Source organism: Lepidochelys kempii, chromosome 3 (assembly GCF_965140285.1).
Source record: "Lepidochelys kempii isolate rLepKem1 chromosome 3, rLepKem1.hap1, whole genome shotgun sequence".
In the NCBI taxonomy this organism is placed as follows: domain Eukaryota; kingdom Metazoa; phylum Chordata; order Testudines; family Cheloniidae; genus Lepidochelys; species Lepidochelys kempii.
This window is the reverse complement of record NC_136382.1, coordinates 164540617-164557599: the sequence shown is the minus strand read 5'-3', so window position 1 is coordinate 164557599 and position 16983 is coordinate 164540617. Positions and strand designations below refer to the sequence as shown.

General features: G+C 43.9%; 1 protein-coding gene and 1 long non-coding RNA gene across 11 annotated transcripts in view; one reads left to right on the top strand and one right to left on the bottom strand.

Moving 5' to 3' along the window:
• Positions 1 to 16983, bottom strand: part of ESRRG (estrogen related receptor gamma) — a 486222-nt gene that overhangs the window by 445071 nt on the left and 24168 nt on the right. For 2 of the 9 annotated variants that reach the window (XM_073338904.2, XM_073338903.2), the window contains exon 1: positions 12418 to 12561. The exons of 6 other annotated variants lie outside the window; for them this stretch is intronic. The gene's annotated coding sequence lies outside the window, so the exon portion shown is untranslated. Of the gene's footprint in view, positions 1 to 1129; positions 1152 to 12417; positions 12562 to 16983 lie in introns of those variants that run through there. One more of the 9 variants, XM_073338906.2, reaches the window with a different exon arrangement.
• Positions 12468 to 16983, top strand: part of LOC140909492 (uncharacterized) — a 43780-nt gene continuing 39264 nt past the window's right edge. For both annotated transcript variants that reach the window (XR_012158238.2, XR_012158239.2), the window contains exon 1: positions 12468 to 12883. This is a non-coding gene — a long non-coding RNA (uncharacterized LOC140909492). The remainder of the gene's footprint in view (positions 12884 to 16983) is intronic.

The window sequence follows — 16983 nt, the reverse complement described above, 5'->3', positions numbered from 1 at the left end:
CTGAAAAATTGAAATACTTTCCCTTTAATACTGAATACAAGCTGATACGGTGTCACATGACCTTTACCGTAATTTCTATTAAAATCATTTCATGTCTGGTTGATTCTGCTATCCTGGCTCATTTGTATTGTTTACAACAAGTCATTGCACCCGGCAGTTAGTGGTGGCTGAATCCATGGTTACCAGTTTTTACATTCACTAGTTAAATGGAATGCAGCTCTTCTGTGAGTTTCATGGAGAAAGCTCTTAAGAAACCACAATCCAGCTATCAATCAGGCTAACCTGGGAGAAATTAATCTTATAAACATAAGTATTGTTGCATATTAAAAATTTATAGAAAGGGAGTTCAAGGCTTTTATTAGTTGTAGTTGCAAGAGTGAAGGTGTTGAGATCTGACTTAGTGCATGGGAGACTTAGGTTCTGTGGTCTACATCTGACATTCATCCATGTTGTGCCTTCTCTAGCTTTCAAGGCTAATAAAACTATCCTTTTTTAAGCTTTTAAATCTTGAGCACTTATTTTACCAGGCATGTGCCTGGAATATAAATAATGCTTAAACACAGGTCTAACCACACTGCAGTCCCAGCAAAGTAACTTGAACAGACACAGACAAGATAGCAAAAAACAGAATAGACAGCACTGAGTAGAATTCAATTAAGACAAAACAACAGTGGAATGTTCTTTACTAGTAAATTAAGCCAGCAAACTAATATGTTTTATTGCTCTTAAGGACTACGTGAACTAATTCTACTTGTCCTGTTATTTACTGTTCCTTGTGGGGTGCGGTTGAAAAAACAAACAAACAAAAACTTATTTACAAGATGGAGACGACACACATTTATAATGCCTAATACTATAAGAAAAGTTCTCTACTGTTTGCTGGCTACAATAATTGTCCCACAAGATACAGGAGAGCAACAAACAGTTAAATCAAACATATTACTAGCTCATCTACTGCAAAGTCACTGTATCAGAAGCCCGAATTGATTTGTTTCCTCAGAACGAATTGAAAAAGAATGTAACATAACGTCTGGAAAAAAAATCCCTACTGCACTGCTAATCGGATATTGTATAATGGTTGATTGCAGCTTTGCACTGTGCTATTGTTGCCTAAATCATACATACTTACAGGTTCTGGGTTCTTCCAAGAGTTTGGTGCAGTTTCAAGGACAAATGTCTTAAGGAAGTCTTTCTACTGTGCAGCAATGATCCTAGCTCTGATCTGATTACATGAGCAAAATGCTAAATCGGACAATAGAAAGGAAACTTCCTGTGTAAAGAAGAAATCTTGGAAAGTCTCAGGGTTAAAAAGGCTGCTTAAATGTGCTGGTTGATTTGCTCCCTAGTTGTGTATACACAGTAGCAGCTGATCTCTGTTTGCAGCCCTGCAGAAAGAACCCTTTACTGAAAACCAATGGCATCACATTTCACTGGAGCTAGTGCCAAGCTCTGGGGAGCAAAGCAACCCTGGACAACTTCACACAATTAAAATAAGTGGGTTTGCTGCATGTCCAGGAGGACTTTTAAAATTGTGTATTTACTGTGTCACTTTTGCTAACAATGAGCTGAAATCCTGCAGTCCTTAATCATTCCTGATACAAGCAAAACTCCCATTCATTTCAATGGGGTTTTGTCAAGACTGAGTAAGGAGTGTAGTATTTGTCCAAGTATGTTTTGCTTTGTCTGGATTGTGGTCTTTGCAGGTGATAAGGTGTTAGTTGTGCCCTAAGGCACTTTATGTGTTGGAACTGTTATAGCAGGGCTGTACATAACCTGTGTTTGTCCTAAATTCATTCTGACCCTGTCTTACATCAGTCACACTCTTTTCTTAGCTTTCTTTCAGATATAGAGCAAATGATTTGTTTTTTCTTCTTTCCCCACCAGTGTCCTATGTCAAACTTTCTGGGACAGTCTTACTAGAATAAAATCCTCCGATTCCAAAAACCGAAAACTTTGCAAGGATTCAGGAGCCTGTTTCAGAGCCAAACTGCAGAGCTGGTTACTATTTTTATAGCAGGCTTAACCAAAACTTCAGATCCAAACGCTCCATAACTTGGGGAAGGAGAAAGTTCAGAATCGTGATGTGGTGGGTCTCAATTTCTTAGTGATGTCCAAGTAAGCAAACAAACCCAGAAAAACAACATTTTGAAACAGTCCGCAGGAGCTATATGGACTTCTGTGGTAAGGAGCTGCAACTCAAACTGAGCAACACACTTTCTGGGTAATTATTTTTGTTATTATTAATCATGACTTTTTTACTGTAACATTTAGCCCTGGATAATGTTCCAAATAGTAACTGGAACATGCATACATTGTAGTTAGAACATGACCGAACAGCATGTCAGGTGCTTTTTTTAAAAAGGGGTCAGTTTTCTCTTTTCTGGGCCACAAACATGAAAATCAAAGTGAAATGTAATACGGTTCAATTTTTAAACATAATCATAGAGTCCAGTTAAGAAGAGTTATTGTGTATTTTATTCTGGACATTTGCAAGATAGTTTATGATCACTTAGATCAGCGGTTCTCAAACTGTGGGTCAGGACCCAGGGTGGGTCACGACCCCATTTTAATGGGGTCGCCAGAACTAGCATTAGACTTGCTGGGACTCAGCGCTGAAGCCTGAGCTGCACCCCCACCTGGGGCAATAGGGCTCTGCCTGCAGCCCACTCTCCCCTCACCTGGGCGGCAGGGCTTGACCTGCAGCTCCCTTCCCCCACCCAAGGCGGCAGGGCTCCGACCCTCCCCCTAGCGCAGGGTCATATAGTAACTTTATTGTCAGAAGGGGGATCACGGTGCAATGAAGTTTGAGAACCCATGACTCAGATTATTCAACACCCCTTCCCCTGTTAGGCACTATGACTGTAGTAGTTAGTAGTATATTGTGTTATTTCTCTAATATTCTGAACTTTGTTCCAAAGGGCAGAAACCAAGCCATGTTCAAGAACTCAAACAGCACAATAATTGAGATTCTATGTAGATCTGATATACCTACATGAGTGTGCACATTGTACATACCTGCATGTAAAATTGGGGTTCACGGTTATGTGGGTGTTAGGGTGACCAGGTGTCTAGTTTTTGACCGGTCAAAAAGGGACCCTGGCGGTTCCAGTCAGCACTGCCAACTGGGCCATTAACGTTCCATTCAGGGGTGCTGCCCAGCTAAGGCAGGCTAGTCCCTACCTGTTCTGACACCGCGTTGTGCCCCGGAAGCAGCCAGCAGGTCTGGCTCCGAGGCTGGGGGGAAAACGGGGCTCCATGCGCTGCCCCCACCCCAAGTGCCAGCTCCGCACTCCCATTGGCTGGGAATTGGCCAATGGGAGCTGGAGAGGCGGTGCCTGAGGGCAAGAGCAGCATGCAGAGCCACTTGTGTACCTCCACCTAGAAGCCCAACCTGCTGCTGGCTGCTTCTGGGGTGCAGCACGGTCCGCAGTGCCAGGACAGGCAGGAAGCCTGCCTTAGCCTCCCCCCGCCTGCTGCGCCGCTGACTGGGAGCCGCCAGAGGTAAGCCCACACCCCAACCCCACGTTCCAATCCCCTGCCCCAGCCCTGCCCCCCAACCCAGAGCCCTCTCCTGCACTCCAAACCCCTCATCCTTGGCCCCATCTGAGAGCCTGCAACCCCACCCCAGAGCCCTCACCCCCCCGCCCCAGCCCAGAACCCCCTCCCACACCCTCAACCTCTCAACCCTGGCCCCATCCCAGAACCAGAACACCCAGCCAAGAGCCCTCACCCCCTCCCATACCCCCTGCCTCAACCCGCAGCACTCTTCTGCACTCCGAATCCCCCGGCCCCACCCCCCAGCCTGGAGAACCTTTGTGCACCCCAAACCCATCAACCCTGGCCCCAGGACAGAGCTCACACCCCCAGCTGGAACCCTCACCCTCTCCCCCACACCAACTCCCTGCCCCAGCCCCCTCCTGCACCCTGAATCCCTCATTTCTGGCCCTACACCAAAGCCCGCACCCCCAGTTAGAGCCCTCACCCCCTCCCGCACTCCAACTCCCTGCCCCAGCCCAGTGAAAGTGACTAAGGGTGTGGGAGAGCAAGCCACCAAGGGAGAGGGAATGTAGGGAGCATGGGACGGGGCCTTGGGGAACGGATGAGAAAGGGGGCGGGGCCTTGGGGAAGGGGTGGGGCTAGGATGTTTGTGAGATTAGAAAGTTAGCAGCCCTAGTGGGTGTATTACTGGCCTGATTTTCAAAGGTTCTCAGCACCTTTGAAAAATCAGACTGCTTGTTCCTTGAATTTTTTTAATCAATCTGATCGGTTAAGAAAGTTGTCACCTGTCCCAAATTACAATGGTAACAGACAGTCTGTATCAAGACCATCATTAACATCCAATATATATATATCCTCCTCCACATTCAAATAATTGCTGCGTTCCCAGAATTTTCTGCAGGAGGAGAGGAGCTTGTCAGCTCCCGGAGTGTCTCCACTGGGAAAATGAGTTAACATCTCCTGTTGGGGAGAGAAATCTCTTTGGCACTGAAGAGAAAGAGTCAGTGTGGTGCTACTAACTGAGAACTCAGGAGACCTGGTTCTGCTGTGTGACCTTGAACAAAGCACTTTACTTCTCTGATCCTGCATCATTAAAGTCAAAAGGAGCTTTGCCATTGACTTCAGTGGGAGCAGAGTCTCTGTGCCTCAGTTTCTCCATCTGTGAAATGGAGATGCTTGGGAGGAAGACAATGGACTGCAACTCAGAGTTCAACTCCTGGTTCTGCCACAGTCTTCCCCTGTGACTTGGGCAAATCACTATTGCTTCAGTACCCAATATTCTTCTTATGTTATATCCTCTTCTCCCACCCTTTCTCTATCCTATCTATTTTGATTGATCTTTTCAGGGCAGGATTTGTCTCTAATTTATGCATATGTACAGTGCCCCGTGCAATGGGACCCTCTTGTCAGTTGGGATCCACAGGCACTAATTCATTCAATCAATGAATCAATAATAAAGTCTTTATGACGATAAGGATTTCAGTGAGTCAAGATTACTGCCCAAAAGCCTTTATGTGCAGAAGTCCTTATCCACAAAGACTGACCTTCCTGAGTCCTGCATAAAGCCCAGTGCTCTGGATTTATGCAGTTGTCCTGTTCTAAAATTAGTGGGCATGACAAAATCCACCCCACAAACCTGGGGAATGTCACAGAGTTGCAGGACATCCAGCCAGGATTAGCATCCACTCTTTATGTCTGCCATATGGGGTTTCCCAGCCACTGCATCTGTGTAAATGCAGATCCAGAGACTCCCCTTCCCTCAACTTTCCCCCCTCTGACAGCACATACTGAGCCCACATGGAACCCAACAACCCAGCACACAGGAATTTCAAAAGCCCGTCTTCCCCCCGACCTCTCAAATGTACCCCATTGGTAGTACAGTCTGCATCACAGCTGTGTCTCCCTCCCTGTCCCTGCACTTCATTTTCAAGAAGTGCCCCCTGTGAGTCAGGCTGGTGGGGTGGGATAGAGGAAGGAGGAGACCCTTTCTCCAGCAGCTCTGGGATCTCCTCCCCTCTCATCCCTCCTCCCCTCCTGCAAGGAGCAGAGAGAGATGAGAAGCTTTCAGGGAAGGACAGTAAGAGCCAACATATATGTGGAGGGTAAGACCTGGGTAAGGAGCAAACAGACTGGCTCCCTACATTATTAATAGAAATGGAGGGGGGCTGGGAATGGAGCAGGCCCTGAGCGGCTGAATTCTTCACAGGCTGGGAGGTTCAACTCCCTCCAGTGAAGAGCGTACAGGCCCAGCTGCTCCTTGCAACTTCTCCTCTCCCCACATGGAAACCAATACCTGCTCCTGGGCCGCAGGGTCCCTCTGTCTACCCTTTAGTGGGAAGGGGGAGAGAGTGGCACGTGGCAGGGGCCTTCTTGGGGGAAGCAGTAACGGAGTACTGCAGTGAAGGAGGGCTATACACCTTAATAGTATATAGAAGTGGAGTATGAGGAGAAGGGGATGGGAATGGGGACAAGTTAATTAGATTAGTACAGGATGGGACTGGTCTGACTTAACTGCACAGAACTGGGGGTTATGCACGGGGACACCAGTCTATATTGAGGCCAACACAGGGACCAGCCCCCCAAATCCCTGATCTGTAACAGCTTAAAAAACTTATTAATTTCATTCACACGGTGTGAAGGCATCCTTAAAAACAGGTCTTTATAATCAAAAAAATCACATAGGGCCCCAGTGCTGCCAACACTTAAGCAGTGGTACTGATTCTCACGATTCCATGATTGGTCTTGCGATATCTGTTGATTTTCTTAAAGCTCCAGTGCCTGGAGTGAAGTGATAATGTGAGAGTCTCACTTTCGTTTAAAAAAAAGAAGTTTCTAGCCCTTGCAGTTACAGGAAAAAGGTTGAAAATGGAATTCAGATGCACCCTGAAGGCTCAGAAATGAGAAAGCCAATAAACCACCCCACCAAGATTTATGATTTTTTTTCAAAAAAAAAAAAAATCACGTGATTTTTTTAAGCTAATCTCATGATTTCAGGAGCCATACTTGTGATTTTTGAATTGCTGGAGTGGGTAATAGTGCTTAACCACACAACTTTATCCACAAGAGCCATAATCCCTTTGGATTCAATGGGAGTACTCAAAGTAGTAAGAACTACACTCAATAGTAAGTGTTTGCATGACCAGGCCCCAAGAAATCAATCATACAGTTTTTACTCAGGCAATATGTATTTTGCCCAAAAAGAACTGCAGAATCAGCTTCATATAGGTCTTTCTGTCTCCAGTCTAGGTATTTATTTTGTCCCATCACCATGCAATCAGAGCACCATGCAATCTTTGCCTTCCTCTTCTTCCTTCTGCTCCACCTTCTCTATATTCTTCCATGCATGAAATACCTTCGTAATTCCTGTTCAAACAAGTCACCACGTTCTGCTCATTCAAATTCCTCCTAAAAACTCACTTCTGCTTTTGTCAGCTACAAACATTTAAGCAAAATTAACAGAGCCATCAAGATATGCACATGCCTAAACTGAGTAAACAAGTCAGCTATAACGTTGTCATAATCCTTGCCCACATCACCTTCCATTGCCCCATCATCCCCATTTTGTTTATTACCGTCATTTTTTGTGTCTTACATAAAATTTAGATTGTACGATTTTTCATTCAGGGCCTTTTTTTTGTTCTGTAACATGCCCAACACACTTCTGAGCCATGTATAAATAATAAAATAATAGCACTAATAACAATATAGATATAAATACTACTTATAACATAGCTATAACTATCACCACAGAGGCATTACTGTAACTGTGACACTTGGGATAAATAATTCTAGGCATCTAAATCTAATTTAAATTCTTTCCCGGCTTTAACCATGGCTTCAAAACCAGATGAACTCAAGCCAAGGTGTATGACCTTATGCTACACTGGTAATCCACACTAACTAGGAAATAAATTTTCAGCGATTAAGTTGAATTGTTCATACAAAATGTCAGCTTCAGCTTTTCACCCATACAAAACAGCTTGGAAAATATATACTGCATGTGTTTATTATAGCTACAGTCACTATGAACATCTATAATTCTCCAACAATTTCTTTGATTTATGTTCAAAAACATACAGGGCATGAAATGATGCCTGCAACCTTACATTTTTCTCATTGTGAACATTGGGAACATTGTGGGGAGCAGATATATTCCAAAACATCATGTTAGATTCCCTGTTATGTCTGCTTTTTAAAATAAATGTATGATAATCAATTACTCATGCTTCAAAGCAACTGCCACTAGATTCCCCATCAGAAAAGCTGTTTGGAAAAAGTTCCATTTTCTTTTCCCTTACTATCTGGGTTTTAATAAGGGACTGTGCCCACATATTAAAAAAGGAAAAATGCTTTTGTAAAATAAGTGCCAATCTTAACTCACATCAACAAGCTAGTCTTACCACAAGTTTACAGAAAAGGGCCATCTTCGTTGATTGACACACTAATAAAAGTGTACATGCTATGAAACTCTTGGGCCTGATTCTCCTCTCACTCATACCTTTGCCAACCAGAAGTAACTCTCCACTGATGTCCAAGGAGTGACACTGGCATTAAGTGAGAAGAGAGTTAGGCCTCACATATTTAACTAAGACATCTAAAATGTTTGCGTTCGAAACTTGCCTAGTTTTGGTTTCCATTAGAAACTCTAAACTCTGAGCATTTTTGTGGAAACATTTGTTAAGGGGCTGATCTTTTTTCCCATTGAAATCAAGGAGAGTAGTCACCATTAACTTCAGTGGGAGTAGGACTAATTCCTAATGACCATGAACGACCATTAAGTTTTAGGTGAATATGGGCCTAGATGGGAGTGAATCTGGACCTGGGTTCTAGTAATGCTGGTTTCTGCTTCAAGCAAACATGGCCCAATTTATCATAGCGACCAGCCAACTTTCCTGTTTTCAGCATGCCAGCTGGAATAAACTCAGCAGCTGTAATAGGGTTTGGCTGTGAGATGTTGGATTTGTTTGAACCCCACACCCAAAGGATGCAAACCCACATGGATCGCAACCAAGGAAAATATTTGCATGATCTGCTGGTTGGTGGAGCACCATTTTTCACACAGTTCTAGTCACAAAGTCTTTGAGGAGGGACGGAGTTAACTGCATATGTGTGCCCATTACCCATGCAGCCGCATCTAGAGAGCATCAACAGTTGCTCACCTATTTTCACAGTGGGAAATAATCAGGTATTAGTTGTCAAGGAATAATCAAGAGGAATCTAGGTCAAAATCAGAGGAAGAATGCCCTGTCCATTTGATGAAATTTGCAAACACGATGCCAGTGTAAAAACAAAGAACTTATTTTAATGGTTATAATATCTCCTCAGACTCCCACATAAGAGTGGAAACATGAAACTGCTTTGTTAGAGTAAAATGCACTATTCCCTTAGTTTGATTTTGAAAGGTATTTAAAATCAATATAAAACTGCAATATCCGAAAAATTTATAATCATTATTTCAAACAGGCAGACTTGAAAGAGTCTCTTGTTCGTGGGGAAATCTTCAGTTAGTTTTTCTAGTACCAGTGGTTCAATCGAAAGATTCACCAACTGCCCCCTGGAGAAAACTGAAGATCTGCATTTAAATGGAGATATAGTATTTCCAAATGCGCAGTACCTGGAAGGCAGATACTGTCAAGGTTTCTTAGTGAGTGGATCTCAAATTGTATTAGGTACATTTCAGCACAGTAACTATCCCCATTTCATAGGAGTAGGCCTATTTCCATATCATTTTTTCTATGTGCATACTTTGTAATATTTGTCCTAAGTTAAAATTCAACCCTGATCCAAAACGAAGCCCTCACTTACTAACAACAAGCAATTACTACCTTATATATAATTTTCTGATATGCACAATGAAGACCATACTAGATTGCCTGTCTAGAAATGTTAAATAATTGAAAAGTATGATGACTTAATAGAATAGTAAGCTTGGTTTACAATGCAGTCAATTTAGAGCCATAAAAACACTGTAAAAATTTTATCTTGCGGTTGACCATTACATATCCTATTTATTATTCAAAAGTATTTCAACAGCATTTTTCTTCATTAATGTGGCTGCTGGCATTTAACACCAAGTCTCTACATTTGGATAATTTTCCAAATATAATTTTAAAACAAACTATCTAAACTTCAGTAAATCACAGCATAAATGCTGTATTTTCATATTTTACCTTAAACTTACTTGGTGGGCTGTAAAATACATTCAAAACCCAGGAGACTTTGTAATCTAATAAATCAAAGTGTGTGTGTGTGTGTGTGTGTGTGTGTGTGTGTGTGTGTGTGTGTGTGTGTGTGTGTGTGTGTGTGTGTGTGTGTGTGTGTGTGTGTGTGTGTGTGTGTGTGTGTGTGTGTCCCCTATATATAACATTTAAAAAGCCAGTATATCTACCTCCGGATGACACATCAGAAAACCAAAATCAAATCTTATAAATACTTTTTTTCCCCTATCCTATACAATTGCAAAGTTTTGCATGAGTATGCTGTTAAGGCATATATAATGTCTATAGTGAAAAAGACACTCACGATCAATTTCAAACACACAGACATTAGTCTAGGCAGCCTCTTGCTGAAATTCTGGTTGCAACTGAAATGTCCCTGTAAACAAGGTTACTGAGAACAGACCAAGATATCCTTCTCAGCAACACCTTCACCAGGAGCCCTTCAGCTGTCTGCTTAGTTTGTTATACCTTATCTTGCAGCACTGACATTCTAATGCTGATTCAAATTCAGGATTCAAAATGAAAGATGAACTATCTTTAAGATCACTTAATATTGAAATACTGTTGCAGTAATAAGTGGTGGTAGGTTTGAGATATGGCTATAGTACTCTAATAGTCACCTTTTAATTTCTGAAAAATAGTGCAGAATAAATGAGGTATTGCACACAGTTACTGTCATTGATTTAGTTGTATTTTGATACTGAACACATCAAATGCCATGTTTACCTCCTGCTGCATCTTGAACATTTTAAACTGTAAAGTCCCCCTAGGGGAGACCTGTCAGATTCCAGTTTATGCATTTAAAAATTCACTTGTTACACTGGTACTTTAAAATACAGGGAACAAGAATGTAACCATACAAATCATTTCTTGGTCCCAAGCCCTTGGATGTTTTCAGTGGAAATGCAATAAGGGGTTGACTGTCCATGCATACAATTTAACTTGGGTTATCTTGCAAGTACTCACATTTTAGCTTGACATTTGAGATGCAGTGTATCAAAGCTTTACACTTCTTCACCTTTAAAATGGGATGGGGGTGGCAAGGAAAACAGAAGATTCCAAAATCTTGGTTTCCCCACTAACTGCCTTCTACAGCTCACGTACTTCCCTTATACAACCAAGGAGCTATGTTCATAGTTCTTCACTGTCTTTTATTTGAAGGGCATTCAAATTTCCCTCCCTCGTACAGACTGTGGTACTGTCTCAATTTGTATGTTTTGTTAAAGTCCTCTTAACTACATCAAAATGACACAGTTGGGGTTAAAAACAACAATAAAAGGGATCAAGGCCCCCCATTCCATCCTCTCTACCCCCACCCTCCACCTTTACTTTACTTTCTTTTTAAATTCTACTCATTTTTATTTGCTGCTTTCATTATTCTGCTCATTTCTGAAATGCATTTCTCTTATGTGATGTTTGGTACCCTGCAAAATCTTTTAACAACAGCACACCAAGCAGTCAGAGAACTGCCCCTGCAGCACTTCACAACATATCCTCAGACCACTTTATCTTTTATAGCATTACTGTTACATTAAAAAAAAAAAAAAAACCCTGTCAGGCAGATCACATTTAGACAGCAACATGAGATCACTTCTCTAAAACCCCTCCAGACTGGAGCTGGGGTACCGCCAAGATGAAAACTACATCCTACGTTCCACACTTCCCTTTTGTCCGCCCGGATTCTGTTTGCAAATGACTTGCTTTCTTTATGTGTATAGACGTGTCAGGTTGTATGTCCACTGATTCTGGTACATACTACAACACAAACAGAGCAAAGGTGCTTTCCTAGCCAAGCAGCCCCATGTGGCAAATTCACAACATCACTGAAGCAACCAGGCTACAGACAGAAATAAATGAATACATAATAAATAATAACAACAATAATCCCCTCCACCACAGTGACAAACAGAGTTTCCACCAGGCCTGTTTGGCTCTTGTGAATCACTCATGGAAATGTTTAAGGAAGAAGAAGGGGAGGGGGGAGGAAAGGGAAGCGTCTCTCCGTCTCTGGGTCCGTCGCTTTCTCCTTAGAGCCTAACGGAGCTTAATCTAGGGGGAACCACTGCATCGTGTTGGCCGATGGGGGCTGCTCTCGGCAACCCGGGGGCCGAGATAGCAAAGCAGTAGCAGCAGCGAGCTGGGGATCGCGGAACTTCTGAGCTCCCTGCGAGGGGAGCTAAGGGAGGCTGCGAGACACACTCGGAGCAGGAGCAGCCGCGGCCACCACACACACAGTGACAACAGCTGTAAAGTCAAGTCCCCTTACCCCTTTTGCAAAAGCAAAAGCCACCCCAGGACCCTGTCCCCTAACTCCGGCTCGGTAAAACCTTGTCACTTTCACAGCACTCTTGATCCTTTGGAAAGAAGGGGGGAAAGGAGGTGGGGGGGGGGCCCGCAGGACAAACCCTGCTGCCTTTGGATCTGTCAGCAGAAAAAATGCCAATCTCTCTCTATAATATATTCTTTAAAAAACGCCAAAGAGCTGAAAATCGATCATCCCTGGGGCCTGGGTTTTGTTGTGTGGTTTTTATTTTTTTTTTTTTTAAGGGACTGACTCTAAGCAAGTGAAATTGACAAGGTCTGAAGGTGGGAGGGGGGGTAATAGAGCTTCTATCAGCTGCTAGTCTCAAATCAAAAACATGCCCCAGATGCAGTGTCAGTCTGCAGGCGTGCATGATGGTAAGGTTGGGACTCGGTTTACCTGGTCAGGTCAGAACCGCAGGCAGGTTAATCAGGTGAGTCGTCGGGAATTTTAAAGAAGCCGAAGCCGGTTTCTTTGCTAGGAAAGTCTACAACACCATGCAGGGACATTGCAAAATCTTTACACACGCCTCCTTTAACTGGGCTCCCGCGACCTCAGCCGGCGAAGGGGGGAGGCTTAGCCGAGGCAGGCCCAGGCCACCTCCCCATGCCCTGGCCAGGGGATCAGCGGGCTGCCCCGCGGCACCGGGGCCACCTAAGCGGCTGCTCTGCGCCGGGCGAGGCGGGTTCCCAGGGGATCAAGGGAGCGGCGGGTGCTCGGAGGATGCGGAGGCCTCCCTGTTTCCTTGGTAGAGTCGATCCGCACTCAGTCTGACCCAGGACGTCACTCTGCCTGTCTGTTTTCTCAATGATAACTTGGCAGGAGAAGGGGGAAGCTGCCAGGTTTTCCCTGGGCTCATAACCTGGTATGTGCACGTTTCTTTGCATGCATTTTTTTTGTGGGGGGGGGAATTGACACTTTCTAAATAAATACATAATCTGGTGGTGTCGTTAGCGGACGGCTCTGCTGTATTTGCATTGATGGAGTCGCTGTGTGTGTTTTTCGCCGCTGCTGAAGGAATCAAGCATGCGTTCGTCTTTTTGTCTTTCATTTTACCTTCAGGGTGACATTCAGTGCCAAGTGCTCTTTTCTGGTCATCGCCAAGTCCCACCTGGAAAAAAAAAGGGTGGTGGGGAAGGGGGTGCCAACCCTCAGGCAGCCCGGATGCTGGGTAGTAAATCCCTCCTGCAACAAACGGGACACTTCTCCCACTCACACATAGGAAAACAAGCCATTTTCTAAGCCATCGGGGGCCAAAGAGAAAGAGCAACAGAAAAGCTAGATGGATCTAGAGAGTCCAATAATGTTCTTGCTTTGCACTGGCAGAATTGCGTTTACCAGGCACACGTGTATAGGCCTTGCACAAGGGTTATTTCTGTATCTCAGAAATTTGCTTTAGAGCTCCTTGGGAGGAAGGGGAGGGAGAAGCCCCCAGCTGAGTGTATCCATATGGTACAGTATTAAATGTAGGGATTGCCTAGTGTTAGTGAACACAGCAGGGCAGACAGAAAGACATTTTAAAATTCACCAGCATAATGGTGTCTCTTTTTTTAAAAAAAAGCCTTGAACACCATTTTCCTCAAATATTATTATTTAAGATTATCTTTCACTACATCAGCTGCAAAGCTTCCAAAGTATTTATTTCTGAAAATGTAATAAAATGTTTTATATAGAGAGAGAGGCTTAATCCTGCAACTACCATTAAAGTCAATTTGCTCGCACTGCACATAGGTACTTTTTAAAAAAAATCTACTTAGTCAGTTTAGTGTTTGCCTTAATGCACATATGTGCAGTCTGACTGGATTAAAGTTGCAACAAGAAGCTTAGCTTTTCATTCTCTGACTTTTGTAAGTCTTAGGGCTTGTTTACATTACCCGCTGGATTGACAGGCAGCGAGCGATCCAACAGGGGTCGATTTATTGCGTCGACCGCCGAGCGCTCTCTTGTCGACTCCGGTACTTCACCAGGGTGAGAGGCACAGGCGGAGTCGATGGGAGAGTGTCAGCCATCGACTTACTGCAGTGGGGACACCACGGTAAGTAGATCTAAGTACGTTGACTTCAGCTACGTTATTAACATAGCTGAAGTTGCGTAACTTAGACTGATCTGCCCCAGTGTAGACCAGGCCTTAGGCCGCATCCGGCTGTGTCTATACTACAGTGATTATATCAGCATAGCTATGTCAGCGTAGCTATGCCGGCATGACCCTGTAATGTAGATGCAGCCGAAGGGGGTTTTCCATCGGTGTAGGAACACCGCCCCTCAAATGAAGTTAGCTATATCAGCAGAAGCATTCTTCTGTTGAGATAACTGTGTCCACACTGGGGCTAGGTGGGCATAGTTATGTCAGGGTTTTTGACACCCTTGACCAATGAAGGCCAAAATTGTGTGAACCTAACTTATGTCAGCATCTAGCCACTGCAGTTATTAAATCAGTCATGTGTGTGCACACTTGGCTTCTTGTGTCAGCGCTGTGCATCCTCATCTGGAGTGCTTGCATCGATTGTATTGTTAGTGTTGGACATTGTGGGACGGCTTCTGGTGGCCAGTAACAGTTGACATAAGCAACGCAGTGTCTACATTGACACTGAGTTGACCTAATTACCTCGACCATGACTCTGTGCTGATCAGGGAGATTATATTACTAAATTGACGTAAAGAGGCACTTATGTCAGCTGGAGCCAAATTTTAGTGATGACACTTCTGCAGCTAGGTTGATGCAAGGCAGCTTTCATTGACCTAACTCTGTAGTGCAGACCAGGCCCTAGTTATGTCAACCTAACTTTTAAGGGTAGACCAACTTGACACATGAGTAGTTACACTAAACTCAAGCAACTTCTCACATCTGTGAAGTTACTCACATGCTTAAGTGTTTGCAGAAGTGGCACTAACTTTGCAACCTCAGCAGTACCTTAGGTTTTTGCACTATAGAACTAAAGACTAATTATTTTGCACACACATACACCTTAAATACCCAAAACTGTGTTAATGCATATTAAATCTGCACACTTAAATCGCAGAATTCAGAGAATGCAAAAATTAAGGATCCTATGGCAGAGCTAATTCTGCTCATTTGCACCTTCTTGTGTGCTTTATTACCTATTTTTAATAGCAAATTATAATATGCTACGCTACACATTTAACCAGAAAAACAGGAATCGCAAATACTGCATGTGTGCAATGTGGATGATGTAAAGTTATTGCTGGAACTTTACATTTTGCATTCCTGTGATTTCAGCTATGCAACCTTAATATTAGATTAACGAACTTTTTTTTCCATTTAATTTCCCAGGTTTTTTACATGTAAAGAAAAAAGGAAAAATTGTCTGTGCTTAATGTTATTAGCACGTAAATGGTCCTAATTAGGTGTTGGCATTCACACTTTATTGAGAAGATGGGGTCAAACAGAGGTAAATTCCCACTTTTCCTGCTGCTGTTGTTTGACTGGACAATTTTCTGCAAGGCTGGGTTAATAGGGCAACACCACATTGATTTACATTGTGATGTCTGTATCTTTCAATTTGAAAGAAAGAGAGCTGGTTTTTTTAAATGAAAACCTAGAACTTTCAGAATATGGTAGGATACAGCCAGACTCTAAAATTGCAGGATCTGTTGTTGTTTTTTGTTTGGTGGTTTGTTATTTTTTAAAAACGTTTTGTTGCTGTATTGAAATAAGACTTCTACACTCTCCTGCATGTAATATTTCTTGGAGCAACAGAATGCATTGCTTAAAGGATTTGAATATATTGTTTTCTTGGCTATAGTGTGCCATCAGTTTTTAAGCAGGACTGCCTGTTGATTGCAGTGGAGAGTTCTCCTTAACAATTAAGGGCATGATATGGCTGCCTGAGAGGTAAATTGCAGTTGCTCAACACTTCTCACTGTCTGGCCCTGTGAGATCAAAGGACCGATTGTGATTGTGAGAGTGATTATTTACAAACTAATTTTTAAAGTAAGTATCTTTAAAGAAGTCTATGTATTTAAAATATATTAAATTTCCAAAAAATAAATGAGTATCAGGCCTTTCCTAAACCAACAACAGAGAAATCAGTCTAACTCTGTAAGTAAGAACTTAGCTGTAGGCCCAAACTCAGCCTTGGTGAAATCAGCTAAGTTGTGCCCCTTTGCAGCATAGTTAACTTTAGCCTATCGAGTCATACAGCAGACAGTTTATTCAGTTGTCAAAGGAGCATAGCTTAAAAATGTATGCACAATGTAGGCCTACTACGTCTTCTCCAGTGTGATTAGAATATGAAGTTACAGTCAACCCTTTTCCACTTAGCCCAGTCTTGCAGACTGTTCACATGTAAAAATTAGTCTGCCTTCAGTGGCAGACAGTCCTGCACAGGGAAACAATTCAGGACTGGGTCTCAAGGGACGCCGGAGTCCTGAGCAGGGGCGTGGCCTCAACCGGAAGAGGCAGAGCCTTAAATCCGGAGACCCTTTAATCTTGATTTAAAGGGCCCAGGGCTCCAGCTGCGGTAGTGGCAGCTGGGAGCCCCGGGCCCTTTAAATCACCCCCGAGCTACCAGCTGCAGAGGCGGCTGGGAGCCCCGGGACTCGGGGGTGATTTAAAGGGCCCAGGGCTCCAGCTGCTGCTACCGCAGCGGCACACCAGGCCCTTTAAATCACTGAGGAGCCCTGGGGGCTCCCAGCTGCCACCGCTACCCCGGGGCTCTGGGCTCTGGCAGAGCTTTTAAGGGCCTGGGGCTCCATTGTGGTAGCGGCTGCTGGAGCCCCGAGCCCTTTAAATCCCCGCCTGAGCCCTGCTGCCCGAGCCCTGGGGTAGCGGCGGTGGGGCTCCGGTGGACATTTAAAGGGCCCTGGGGCTCCAGCCGTTGCTACCACCCGGCCCTTTAAATTGCCGCCAGAGCCCCGCCACCACTACCCCAGGGTTCCGGCAGCAGGACTCTGGCGGGGATTTAAAGAGCCGGGGCTGTAGCAGCAGCTGGAGCTCCAGAGCCC